General features: G+C 39.5%; 1 protein-coding gene across 7 annotated transcripts in view; it reads left to right on the top strand.

The window, feature by feature from the left end:
• SEPTIN11 (septin 11) overlaps positions 1-13,039 on the top strand; it is a 140,915-nt gene that overhangs the window by 38,175 nt on the left and 89,701 nt on the right. The gene's annotated exons all lie outside the window — the stretch shown is intronic.

Raw genomic sequence — 13,039 nt, 5'->3', positions numbered from 1 at the left:
TGTATGTATGTTGTTGTTTGTCCTTCATTTTTGGAGAAGACCAATGACGTTATGGATTATGGATGTCTTGACTTGAATGTGAATTAGATTTAAGCGAGGCAGAGTTGCACAAAGTCATCAGGCTGACTCTCCCAGAGTCATTGAAGTCAACTGGCAAGACAAGAGGTAGTTAGGGTGATGACTGATCATGGCCTGGGATGCAGTGGACGACCTTGGCATCTTTGAGGTCTGACCAAACTCTAAGCACTCCATAGCACTGGCTTCAGCCACTTTCATGGCTATTGGAACAAATTTCTCATCTACCCATTCCACCTGGGGAGAAGTCTTCACATGCTTGAGGTAGACATCCCCCTAACTCACCAATGGGTTTGACACCCCTCAGTTACCTTCAGCCTGGTTTAGCTCTTCTGCTGAGGAGGTTTACCAGGGTGTGACCACTGCACATGCTACAGCTTCTTGGAGCCACAGGGGAGAGTTGGGTGATTGGTTGGACACCAAAGGGATGAGCACCCCTGAAAAGGGCTCAGCAAACCCTCACACCAGGGGTGTGAGTTCTCTCTTAAAACACCATATGCTCCACATATGTATATGTTTATAATATACACAGTATATAAGGCTTCAATAGATTAAAGCAGCACTAAAGCTTTTGGAACACATAATTTGGGAGGGGTGTGTGTGTGTGTGTGTGTGTGTGTGTGTGTAATGCTTCTCTCACCTTCCCCTTACTCACACTGAGCCATATCTTTTTTTTTTTTTGGCAGTTGAATGAGGGTTAAGTGACTTGTCCAGGGTCACACAGTAAGTGTCAAATGTCTGAGGTCTGATTTGAACTCTGGTCTTCCTGAATCCAGGGCCAGTGCTCTATCCACTGTGTCACCTAGCTGCCCCCTGAGCCATATCTTTTAACAAAGAAGAAAAAGAGAGAAAAGGGAAAGTTCAGCCAAACTAACCCATTAATTGAAGCTGCCAGCACATTCAGTGTCCCACACCTCTAGTCCCCTGTCCCTCCAATTAGAAGGGTATTCTTATAATAACTCTTCAACTGCAGGCATTATAATTACAAAGCTTCACTTTGGTCATCCTTCCCATTTACAGGGTCTGTTTTTCAAGACAACCTCTACAGCTTCTGCCTATACATTGATCAAAAAGGAATATGTGAGATTCCTTCCCTTCATAGTGTAAAAACTTAACTTTTTATGCATTTATTGCCCTTGAAAGACACTATTGTGAAAGTCAGTTGCTGGAACCACTCCAACAACTTAAAGGAAATGTATGAATATTTACAAAACCATAAAATGAAATAATAAAAGGAGCTTTGAAGAAGAATTAGGTGAGCTGCCATGCTTTGAAGGGAAAGCCCTTCCTATTAGCTAGACACATTCAAGCCTGGGAGCACAGCCTGGAAGCATGGGCAATGAGGGAAGGCTAACAGGATATCAACCATTTCCACTCCTCTACCCCAAACTGAGATAGCAGCTGACATCTCCACAGCGGGACAAGGACTGGCAGGGAAGGAATACAACAAGGATGCTGCCAGAAATATTTAGGCACCATGGTCTTCAGGCCAAAGCAGGAGCAAGGGAGTCTATGAGGGTCCTACCAAGGACTATGTATTCTTGGCACTTGGAGCATCCCAACAACAAGCTGGAGAGGGACTGGGGGGAGTGTTAAGATCTTTATCCCCTTCAAAGTATAGCTCCCTGAAGCCAAAAAAGGAATTTTTTTGTTTTGTTTTTTTGGGTTTTTTTTGGTGAGGCAGTTGGGGTTAAGTGACTTTCCCAGGGTCACATAGCTAGTAAGTCTGAGGCCAGATTTGAACTCAGGTCCTCCTGACTCCAGGACTGGTGCTTTATCCACCGCGCCACCTAGCTGCCCCAGGACAATTATTTTTTATTGAGGGGTAGGGTCTTGGACAGAATCGTCAAATTGATTTTCCTTCTCTGATGTGATAAGTAGAGGGAAACTTATTTGTGAAGCAATGAAGAGGTAATGGAAATTCTGAACATGGAAGGTTCCCAGCAGATTCCAGAGAGGTGGAATGGGACAGACCAGAGAAGGAGATGTGCCTAGGGCAGAGACAGTCAGAAAGAGTCCAGGCCCCAAGGAACCAGAGGGTTTTCTGGCTTCAGTGCATAGGATTATGGATTTTAGGGCTGGAAGGGACTTTAGAGTATACTGGTTTTTCTAGTCATATAAATAATAAATTTGAATTTGAACCCAGATCTTCCTGACTCTACATCATCTTTTTCACTGCCAGCATTTAAATTCTCAATATGACTCACACTCAGCCAATTGGCCAAAAACAACTGAATGGGAATAGTCGATACTTCAAGTGTTCTGGGGGGAGGGGAGGAACCATTACTGTGTAGTTGATGGAGCCATGAATTGGTACAATTATTCAAGAAAATAAGCTGGAATTCTGCAAAGAAAGAGATGAAAGTGCTCTTTGACCCAGAACACATCCTGCTGGGCCTACAATAAAAAGAAATACGTGTGCCTCTATTGATACAATCTAAATTTGCCTTAACTTTTTTTGGCCACCACATCATGTTACTCACTCCGAGTTTTTCAGTCCACTAACCCTCCCAGATCCCTTTTAGAACTTCTGTTTCAACCACCTAGCATGCAATGTTGACATGGCAAGAAACTGCAGCATAGTGCTCCCATCTGATGCTTGTGAAATTGGACACCCATCAAGTGTGACTATGTAACCAGGAATCCCCATCAATGTCCTGAGCCTCAATCCCCTGAAGAGACCTGCTAGATATTTCCCATATCACACCTCTCAAAACTTTCCCCCTCTTTCCTTTCCCCCTTAAATAAATACTCTCCCTTGTAACAAAAAGGTAGAATCAGATAAGACAAAGCCACACACACACACACACACACACACACACACACACACACACACACACACACACACACACACACACGTTGTCCTGTCTGAAGGGGTCTCTCTCTTTCTACACCTCTAGTCCATCATCTCTCTCCCAAAAAGAGGGAACCATGATCTACCATTGATCTTGGTGGAGTTATGATTGGTCATTACATTGATTGACATTGTCTTTCACAGTTGCTGTTTTTCCCTGTATAATATTGTAGTCATTATATAGGTTTTTCTCCTGGTTTCCAACACTGTCCCCTGGAATTTTCTCTGGTTTCACACTCCCCTGAAGCCTCTTTTGTATAATATCTATAGGCTTCAGGTCTTTTTTTTTTTTAGGGCATTGAGTGTTGTGACTTGCCCAGGGTCACACAGCTAGTAAGTGTCAAGTGTCTGAGGCTGGATTTGAACTCAGGTCCTCCTGAATACAGGGCCGGTGCACCCAGTGAATCCACTGCACCACCTAGCTGCCTCCTAGGCTTCAGGTCTTTAAAAAAAAAAAACAAAACAGAATTCAAGCTAGCTTCCCTGGTGCAACTTGTTTCCCAGTGCCCACTTAATATAGTTCTAGAGTAGGCAGAAGGGCTTATTTCTGTTTTTCTTTTCTTTTTTGGGGGAGGGGGATCATTGCTCTATTTGATATCCTTTTTATTTTTTTAATTTATTATTTTTTTTTGTGAGGCAATTGGGGTTAAGTGACTTGCCCAGAGTCACACAGCTAGTAAGTGTCAAGTGTCTGAGGCTGTATTTGAACTCAGGTCCTCCTGAATCCAGGGCTGGTGCTCTACCCCCTGCACCACCTAGCTACCCCTGATATCCTTTTAAAATATTTTCTGGGGTATATGTGTTCTAACTCAACTCTTCCACAAATTTTCATATCATCATCTTAACCAGAAATGCCTTTCTATCCTATTATTTAGTCATTCTCCAATCAATGGCCACCCACTTTGTTTCCAGTTCATTGCTGCTCCAAGTACTATTTTGAATATTTTGGTCCATATATGAGGCTGATTTTAAATGATGCACTTTAAAAATAATTATGATTATAAGCTTAACCATGAATAAAAGCATTTAGATAAAAATACATTAACCACAAATTATAAATTATTTAGTTTCATGCTATAAACATTCTTACTTGTTTTAGATAAGTTCTCTACAGCTGCAGCTACTTTGTTTTTTTTAGAAATTACATAACTTTAACTAAACAATAGCAACATCCTTATTTGCTTCTAAATCTTATCTGACTTCTTTTGCTTCTATGTCCATTTTAAGATTTTGTTTAAAAAATAAAATAAAATAAAAGGGGGGGCAGCTAGGTGGCACAGTGGATAAAGTACCAGTCCTGGATTCAGGAGAACCTGAGTTCAAATTTGGCCTCAGACACTTGACACTTACTAACTGTGTGACCCTGGGCAAGTCACTTAACCCTCATTACCCTGCAACAAACAAACGAATGAATGAATCAATCAATAAATAAATTTGTTTAAAGTCAATCTTGTTCAAACCCAAAACTCAATTTTCAGCATTCAGGCCAGTTTGTCAGTGCCATTATATGCAGAACTTATTTCCCCTTCTCCCTATAAAGAATCACAACTTGAATTTTCAGGGAAGTGTGGGGGTGGGCTTGGGATGAGCCACTGAACACAGGATCTTGGATGGGACTAGTTCATTCTTCTTCTGCTCAGTTAACCTCCTGGGCTACCACTTAGCAATTATTCCCTCTAACCTGGGGATTCTTATAGTTTGTTTAAAAAAAATTAATATTTTATTTTTTCCTAATTACATGTAAAAACAATTTATGACATTTATTTTTCAAATATATTGAATTCCAAATTCTCTTGCCCTTCCCCCCTCATTGAGAAAACAAGCAATTTGACATAGGTTATATACATGTGCAGTCATGCAAAACAGATTTCCATATTAATCATGTTTTTGTAACCCTTTAGCAATCCAGTGAAGCCTGTAGACTCCCCAGGAAAATGTTGTCTTAAAAGAAATTCTTTTTTTTAATCATAAAAGTATTTTATTATTTTCTAGTTACATGTAAGGATAGTTTTCAACATTTCTTTTCATAAGATTTTTAGTTCCAAATTTTTCTCCCTCTTTCCTTGCCTTCCCCCCTCCCCAAGACAGAAAGCAATCTGATATGGGTTAGGTTATATATGTACAATCACATTAAACATTTCTGCATTAGCCATGTTGTGAAAGAAGAATCAGAGCAAAAGGGAAAAAACCAAAACAAAACAAAAAGTAGAAACAGTATGGTTCAATCTGCATTCAGAATCCACAGTTCTTTTTTCTGGCTGTGGAGAATACCTTCCATCATGAGTACTTTGGAGTTGTAAAAAAAATTCTTGACAGAAGGAAATTCTACATTTCAGTAAGAGATTTGTGAAAATAAGGATATAATTTTTTTTTCCTCATTCAAGTTCCTTCAACACCCCCCCCCCCCGCCCCTTAAATTTCCCCATGGACCTTCCAGGTAAAGAGCCCTTGTTTTAGATTCTTCGTTTGTTTGTTTTTTGGGGGCAATGGGGGTAAGTGACTTGCCCAGGGTCACACAGCTAGTGAGTGTCACGTGTCTGAGGCCAGATTTGAACTCAGGTACTCCTGAATCCAGGGCCAGTGCTTTATCTGCTGTGCCACCTAGCTGCCCTGAAGAGCCCTTGTTTTGGTAAAATCTAGTCTTTATTAGCTTCAGTAAGATTTAGATTTGGGTTGGAAAAGAATTATTGGACCAATAGTCTAAGGAAATGTCTGTGAATAGTTATACAAATTAAACTTACGGGCCGCAGCATAACTAGCCACATAAATGTGTTCTCTTTTGCTCCAAAGGAAGGAAGTAAGAGCCTAGAGATAGCTGTGTTGGAGGATGTGATCAAAGGGTGACCTTTTCTATCACTGGCATCTCACAATAAGGACGCCTTATCTGAAAAACCTTTTGTGGAACTGGAGGTGCAAGTTCTGGCCACGTTTTGGCATTTGCTCCTTCTTGGAGCCATGTTGCAAAAGCAGGGGTAGGGAGCTCACACACAGCTTCACTTGTGGCCCTTGGGAGTTGCGTGTTCTCACAACATACCATTGTTGGTAACAGGCCTGCACGTGGGCTTACTGTTTAGTAAAGGAGACTGATTTTTTATCTACCAGCCACTGTCATGCATGGTGGCAGTGGTGGTGTACATGTTGCCACACCAGCACAAAACAAGACCCTAAAACTCAACCCAGCAACTTCATTGTTGGGAGTGGGTCCCATGAAATATAAGGGCCTTTCTGTGAAGAGACATTTTCATATAGCTATGCCTCCTATCAAAAAGCAGAGTAAGAAGCCAAAAGGCAGCTTGATTATTTCCTTTTTTAAATGTTTAAAACTCGTGGCGACACAGATGTGTTCCTTTTCTCAGATTGGCATAGGGGGAATAAGGAATTGCTTTTCCACTCCCTGTGAACTTCCTACAGTCTATGGCCTCGTGGGGATGCCTGGAAGTTAGTTTTGGTTTTTTCATCAAAAATTGGTCTCTTGCCTCTATGATGAATTGCATGGTACGAGCAGAGAGGGAGGTTCTTTAAAGGTTGGGGCAGTCAGAGAAGATAGGATTGAACAGGTATGATTTGATTTGGGTGTCAGGGTAGTCGCTGAAGGCATGAACTTGAAAATACACATGGTGGATTTTAGGGACGTTACTAGAGCAGGGATACTGAAGCATACATAGAAGGGGAATGAAGTAGTGTGACTGTGTCTTGAAAGTCAAACACAAAAGGTTAGTCTTTTTCTTTTTGCAGGGCAATGAGGGTCAAGTGACTTGCCCAGGGTTACATAGCTAGTAAGTGTCAAGTGACTGAGGCCAGATTTGAACTCAGGTCCTCCTGAATCTAGGGCTAGTGCTTTATCCACTGTGCCACTTAGCTGCCCCTAAAAGGTTAGTCTTGATGCCAGAAAGTCATTTGATTATTTTCTTCTTTTAAACTTTAAATGTTGTGGCATCACAGATTTGTTCCTTTTTTTTTTTTTAAGTGGCAGGAGGGAGCTTCTGGAGCTTTGTGATTTAGGTGGTGACATAACACAATTAGTATTTAGGAATAAGAGTCTGACAACCTCAGGATGCATGAGAGAGAGAGAAAGAGCTGGGGTTTTTTTGGAACTTTTTTTTTTTGGTGGGGCAATGAGGGTTAAGTGACTTGCCCAGGGTCACACAGCTAGTGTCAAGTGTCTGAGGTCAGATTTGAACTCAGGTCCTCCTGAATTCAGGGCTGGTTTTGTGCTGGTGTGGCAACATGTACACCACCACTGCGCCACCTAGCTGCCCCGCTGGTTTTTAATATATGAAAGAACGCATATGTATATATATGGACAACAGCATGGTATCATCCCTAGAGCCAGCTAGTCAGCAGTGCCTTTGGCTCTCAGTACTCAGCAAGGAATGGCTTTGAACTCGAGCTAAGCAAAGAATTATTCGAATGATGGAAATGCAGAAAGAGCCAATGGAATCTCTGAAATTCAAAATTATTTTTTTAAATTGGAATTTAAAATAAAATTAAAGTAGAATTTTAAATTTTGAATAATCTCCAAGTGTATTGTATTTGTCTAAAGGGAGTGCAGTCCCTGGAACAAGACAGAAATATCTAATAATCCTCTGTGTATTCAAGTAGGTTAATGGGACAGGTAATTTTGAGCTAGCTGGCAAAGTAACTCATGGATTGCATTTTTATTCTGACTTATGAATAAGTGAAGCAGCATGGTATTCAAAGCAGATGATCTGGGTTTAAGTCCTAGCTCTGACACACACTTCCTATGTGATCCTGGGCAAGTCACTTTAACATCTCTAACGCTGTAAATTTTAGAATAGTAGACCAGTTGTTGGTCTAAATTGGTAGTCTGCATTGGGACACAAATTGGAGGTCTGCAATTGGTAGAAGGAATCTCCTCATTAGAGAGCTTGAGGAACTAATGAAAAGTACAAGGTCTAGATCAAAAAATTAATAGAATCACAGAATTGTTAAGTTATAAAACAAACAAACTTGGTGTCCATCCAGTCCAACCTACACTAGAATGAGTCTCCATGGGGTGGAGCCAAGATGGCAGCATAAAGGCAGGGGCTCACCGAAAGTCCCCTCCAATCAACTTTAAAATATCACCTGAAAACAAATTCTGGGGCAAACCAACAAAAGGAAGGGATGAAACAGTCTTCTAACCAAAGGCAACTTAAAAGGTCAGCAGGAAAGGTCTTTCACTAGAATAAGGAGGGAGCATAGTCCAATGCATGCTGTGCCTAGCAGCCCAGCAGCATAGGCCCTGATTACTGGTGCCAGTCAGCAAGTGAGGTTCATGCCTTAGTGAGGCCAGAGCTTGGTGCAAGCCAGTAGCAGCTTTAGGGGCAACTGAATCTGTGGCTACAATTTTCAGAGCTCTCAGCCCACAGATGATAAAGAGGGTTGGATAACTGGCCAGAAGGAGATTACAATGCACCCTTTGTCAGCATTGGGTACAGGACTCTGTTGCATTGCCCATATTTGGTTCCAGGTTGCAGTCCCAGGGTGAAAAGAAGTATTAGCACCCTAGAGCTCTTGGCTGCAGAGGAGTGGGGACTCTGATCACAGTTCCAGGGCAGAAAATTATACTTGTGGTCATTCACAAACCAGAGTATAGGCCAGGAGAGCAGTGACCACACCTTTCCTTAGATGATACCACTTTGGAAGGAGTGAAAACCTACAAGCCCAGAAGTAGCCCTGAATGGTAGATATCACCCCTTCCTCCCTGGGAACAGAGCCCAATTTTAACATTAAGATAAATTAATAATATTAAAAGTTAAGAAATAGGCTGGAAAAATGAGCAAACAATGAAAAAGAACTTGACTGTAGAAAGTTACTATGGTGACAAGGAAGATCAAAAAACAAAGTCAACAACTATATACAGAGCCTCAAAGAAAAATGTGCATTGCTCACAAACCCAAAAAGAACTTATGGAAGAGCTCAAATAAGAGTGGGTAGCTAGGTGGCGCAGTGGATAAAGCACCAGCCCTGGATTCAGGAGGACCTGAGTTCAAAGCTGCCCTCAGACACTTGATACTAGCTGTGTGACCCTGGTCAAGTCACGTAACCCTCATTGCCCTGCAAAAAAAAAAAAAATCAAATAAGAGAGGTAGAGGAAAACTGGGAAATGAAATGAAAGTGATGCAAGAAGAAACTAGCACCTTAAAAAAAAGAATAGGCCAAATGGTAAAAAACACAAAAATCCACTAAAGAGAAGAATTCTTTAAAAAGCAGAATTGACTGTGTTTTTAAAAATTAATAGAGCTAAAATTGTGTTTTCTTAAAAATTAATTGCTATTGTACCAGTTTTGGCAGTAAGTATTTGTTATTAATTAATTATACACACACACACACACACACACACACACACCAATAAAGGATTGACTGCATGTCTCCTTAAATTTTCTTGGTCTCAGGTCATCAGACCTATGTTGTCTTAAGAGGAAGGGCCAAGCCAAGGAAGTGCACCTAACACCAAGTCAAGAGAGAGCAAGCCAAGAGAATGACCCTCTAGTGGCCAAGGGTTTCTCCATTTTTGATAGAGGCGGGTCATAAGGTGAATCTGGGGACAAGCTTGGCCTTTTCTGTGCATGTCACCTTTTCATTTCCATGCCTAGTTTCAAAATATTTTCATTTATCAAGTAGAATTTCTGTCTGTGTATTATTGTTATAGTTAAGGTCTCTAAGACCTGCCTCTTTATGTTCTTGTTATGAGTGCTGATTAATGTGGGTAATGAGAACCTAGGCCCTGACTTGTATTAATGAAGGCTTAAGTCTGAAGTTATCCATTAACTGGGGTCTGTATCCCTTTTAGAGCTCAGATCTAAATTAGAGCTTGGGTCTTAGTTTTTCTGTTAACCCCTTTTTTGCCTTCTACATCAATATCCAAGAATGAGAGGGTAAAATAGAAGTCAAAAGAATCTACCACTCATGTTCTAAGAGAGATCCCCCAAATTCCTCAGAATATTATAGCCAAATCCTAATATTCTCAGGTCAAGGAGAAAACATTGCAAGCACCCAGAAAGAAACAAATCAAATATTGTGGAGCCACAGTCAGGCTAACACAAGATTTAGCAGCTTCTACATTAGTCATATATTTTTAAAAATGTGCTAAATCACTATTGATTTGAGAAATGCAAATTAAAATAATTCTGAGCATCACCTTGCACCTGTCAGATTGGTTGACATTATAGAAAAGGGAAATGAAAAATGTTGGAAGGGATGTGGGACAATTGGAACAACTAATATACTGTTTAAAAAATTGTGAACTTATCTAACCATTTTAGAGAGCAATTTAGAACTATGTCCAAAGAACTGAAAACTGTGCATACCCTTTGACCCAGAAATACCATTACTAGGTCTATATTCCAAAGAGATTTTAAAAAAGAAAAGAAAAAGGCATTTATGTACAAAAATATAGCAGCTCTTTTTGTGGTGGCAAAGCATTGAACATAGAGGGGATGCCCATCAATTAGGGAATAACTAAACAAGTTGTGGTATATAATTGTAGACTTAATCTTTTTTTTTTTTTGGTGAGGCAATTGGGGTTAAGTGACTTGCCCAGGGTCACACAGCCAGTAAGTGTTAAGTGTCTTAAGGCCGGATTTGAACTCAGGTCCTCCTGACTCCAGGGCGGGTGCTCTATCCACTGTGCCACCCAGCTGCCCCGTGTGGTATATAATTGTAATGAAATGTTGTTGTGCTACAAGAAATGATGATTAGGATGCCTTCAGAAAAACCTGGAAAGACTTACATGAACTGATGGAAAGCAAAGTTAACAGAACGAGGAGATCATACAAAGTAACAGCAATATTATACACAGATCAGCTGTGAATGACTTAGCTATTCCCAGAAATATAAAGGTCATAGACAATTCTGAAGGACTTGTGAGGAAAAATACTCAGAATTGAGTAACTTTGCTCTCTCTGTCATTAGTTATAATTGTCTCATCAACCCTATGTAACAGTCCTTTCTTTTGCTTTTCCCTACATAACTTTAAAAAATGCTTTTTTGTTTTCCTTCACCAGCTTTACCTCAATCGAAGCATTTGCACCCCGGTCCATTTTTTTATAGCACCTTAGATATTCTTTTTTTGGGGGGTGGGGGTGGGCAATGAGGGTTAAGTGACTTGCCCAGGGTCACACAGCTAATAAGTGTCAAGTGTCTAAAGCTGGATTTGAACTCAGGTCCTCCTAAATCCAGGGCTGGTGCTTTATCCACTGCACCACCTAGTTGCCCCCTACACCTTAGATATGCTTATATTCATCCCGTTACGTGGCCTAACTTTTATCTTGTACACATTTTTTAAAAATTTAAATTGCTTGGAGAGTTTCCTATGTGTTCACATTGATGTTTTAAGACAAATTCCATTTTTTCTCCTTGTTAAAATTATTTTCCTTTACATCTTTAGAATTTTGTTCTTTAAGAGTTTCTCATGCTTTCTGGGATGGTTTTCCTTATATATCCTTCTTCTAAATCTTTTGAAATTGACTTTCCCTCACTTTGCATTAGTTCATAGCCTTCCCTATGCTTCTCTGCATTTTTCCTATTCATCATTTCCTACAGTAGAGCAAGACATATTCAATTACATCTATGTACAACAGTTTGTTTAGTCATTCCCCAATCCATGAACATCTACTTTGTTTCCAGTTCTTTGCTAACACAGAATGTGCTGCTATTAATGTTTTGGTGTGAATGAGGCCTTTTTGTCATCGACCTCCTAGGAGTATGTGCCTAGCAGGGGAATCTAAAGGTCATAGGATATGGACAGTTAAGTCACTTTGTAAGCAAAACTCCAAGTTATTTTGCAGAATAGTTGGACCAGTTCATGGTTCCACAATTATAGAGCTTCTCTTTTCACAAACTCTCCACCTTTGAGTGTTCTCATAATCTTTTGTCATCTTTGCCAATTTGCTAGTTTGTGAAGCCAAACCTTGGAGATACTTTGGTTTGAACTTTTCTCATAACAGTACAGCTAGCTCTTGTATAATACTTTGTATTATTTGGAACAATATTTCTTTTGATTATTTGCAAGTCCTTTGAGGACTCTTTGCTCATATCCTTTGACCACCTATTATTAGGGAATGGCTTTTGGTTTTATCTGTGTGTTAATTGACTACATTTCTTGAATGTAAGATTTGATGCCACGTTCCCTCTTCTCCTAAATGTGTTGATTTTATTTTGTGCAAAAGATTTAAATTTCATGCAACCAAAATTTAAATTTTTTTTAATAACCTGTCTTTTTGATTAAGAAATCAAACCCCTAGAATAGCTAAACAAGTTTTGATACATGATGTCAGACTTTTTTCCCCATGTGTTGGCTAGTGTTTCAGAAGAACTGATATTTTTCTTTTTCTTAGCTTTGTGATAGGGGGTGACTCCCTGAAAGGTAAGGGAAGGTACAGATATAGTAAAGATGATATAAAAGCAAAAGATTAACAATAAAAAATAGATTAAATTTTACAGACATAGTTGTGAAAGCTAACTGATTTGGTTCTCTTCCAATTTTTCAAAATGGTATGACGTTTAATATTCAGATTACATATCTATTCTTGGAGATGCTGCCATTTTACTAATTTCTGCCATTTTGCTTTCTAGTTTTCTCAGCAACTAAATAGGGATTTCTTCCCCAGTTAATTTTTGTTTTTAGGTTTCTCAAACATGGGCTTATTGAGTCCAGTTGTTTCAGATTCTTCCTTGTCTAGTTGTTCCACTGATTTACTTTCCTACTTTTTAACTCATATCAGTTCTGAGAATTTCTGCTCTATAACATAATTTGAAGTCTAAAGATGCTATTCTCCATTTATTCTTTTTTTCATTGTTGCCCTTGAATTTTAGATCTGTTAATTTTCCAAATGAATTGTTATATTATTTTGCTATTTTTATTATATGACATGACCTATTCCTAAGCAGTGAATATCCTTCCAGTTGTTTTAGTCATTCTTCAATTGTATACTGGTCTTGAGTGTGCTAGGTTGACTCAGATATTTTTTCATTTTGTAGTTATTTTGAATGGGACTTCTTTTCCTGTTATTCACTCCTGGATTTTGTTAGTATTATTTATTTTTGTTATATAGAACAGATGTTGATTTCTTTGGATTTATTTTTAATCTACTTTAATGAAGTTAT

The sequence above is a fragment of the Dromiciops gliroides genome, chromosome 6 (genome assembly GCF_019393635.1).
Source record: "Dromiciops gliroides isolate mDroGli1 chromosome 6, mDroGli1.pri, whole genome shotgun sequence".
NCBI lineage: Eukaryota > Metazoa > Chordata > Mammalia > Microbiotheria > Microbiotheriidae > Dromiciops > Dromiciops gliroides.
The sequence above is the reverse complement of the archived record's forward strand: the minus strand, read 5'-3'. Positions and strand labels throughout refer to the sequence as shown.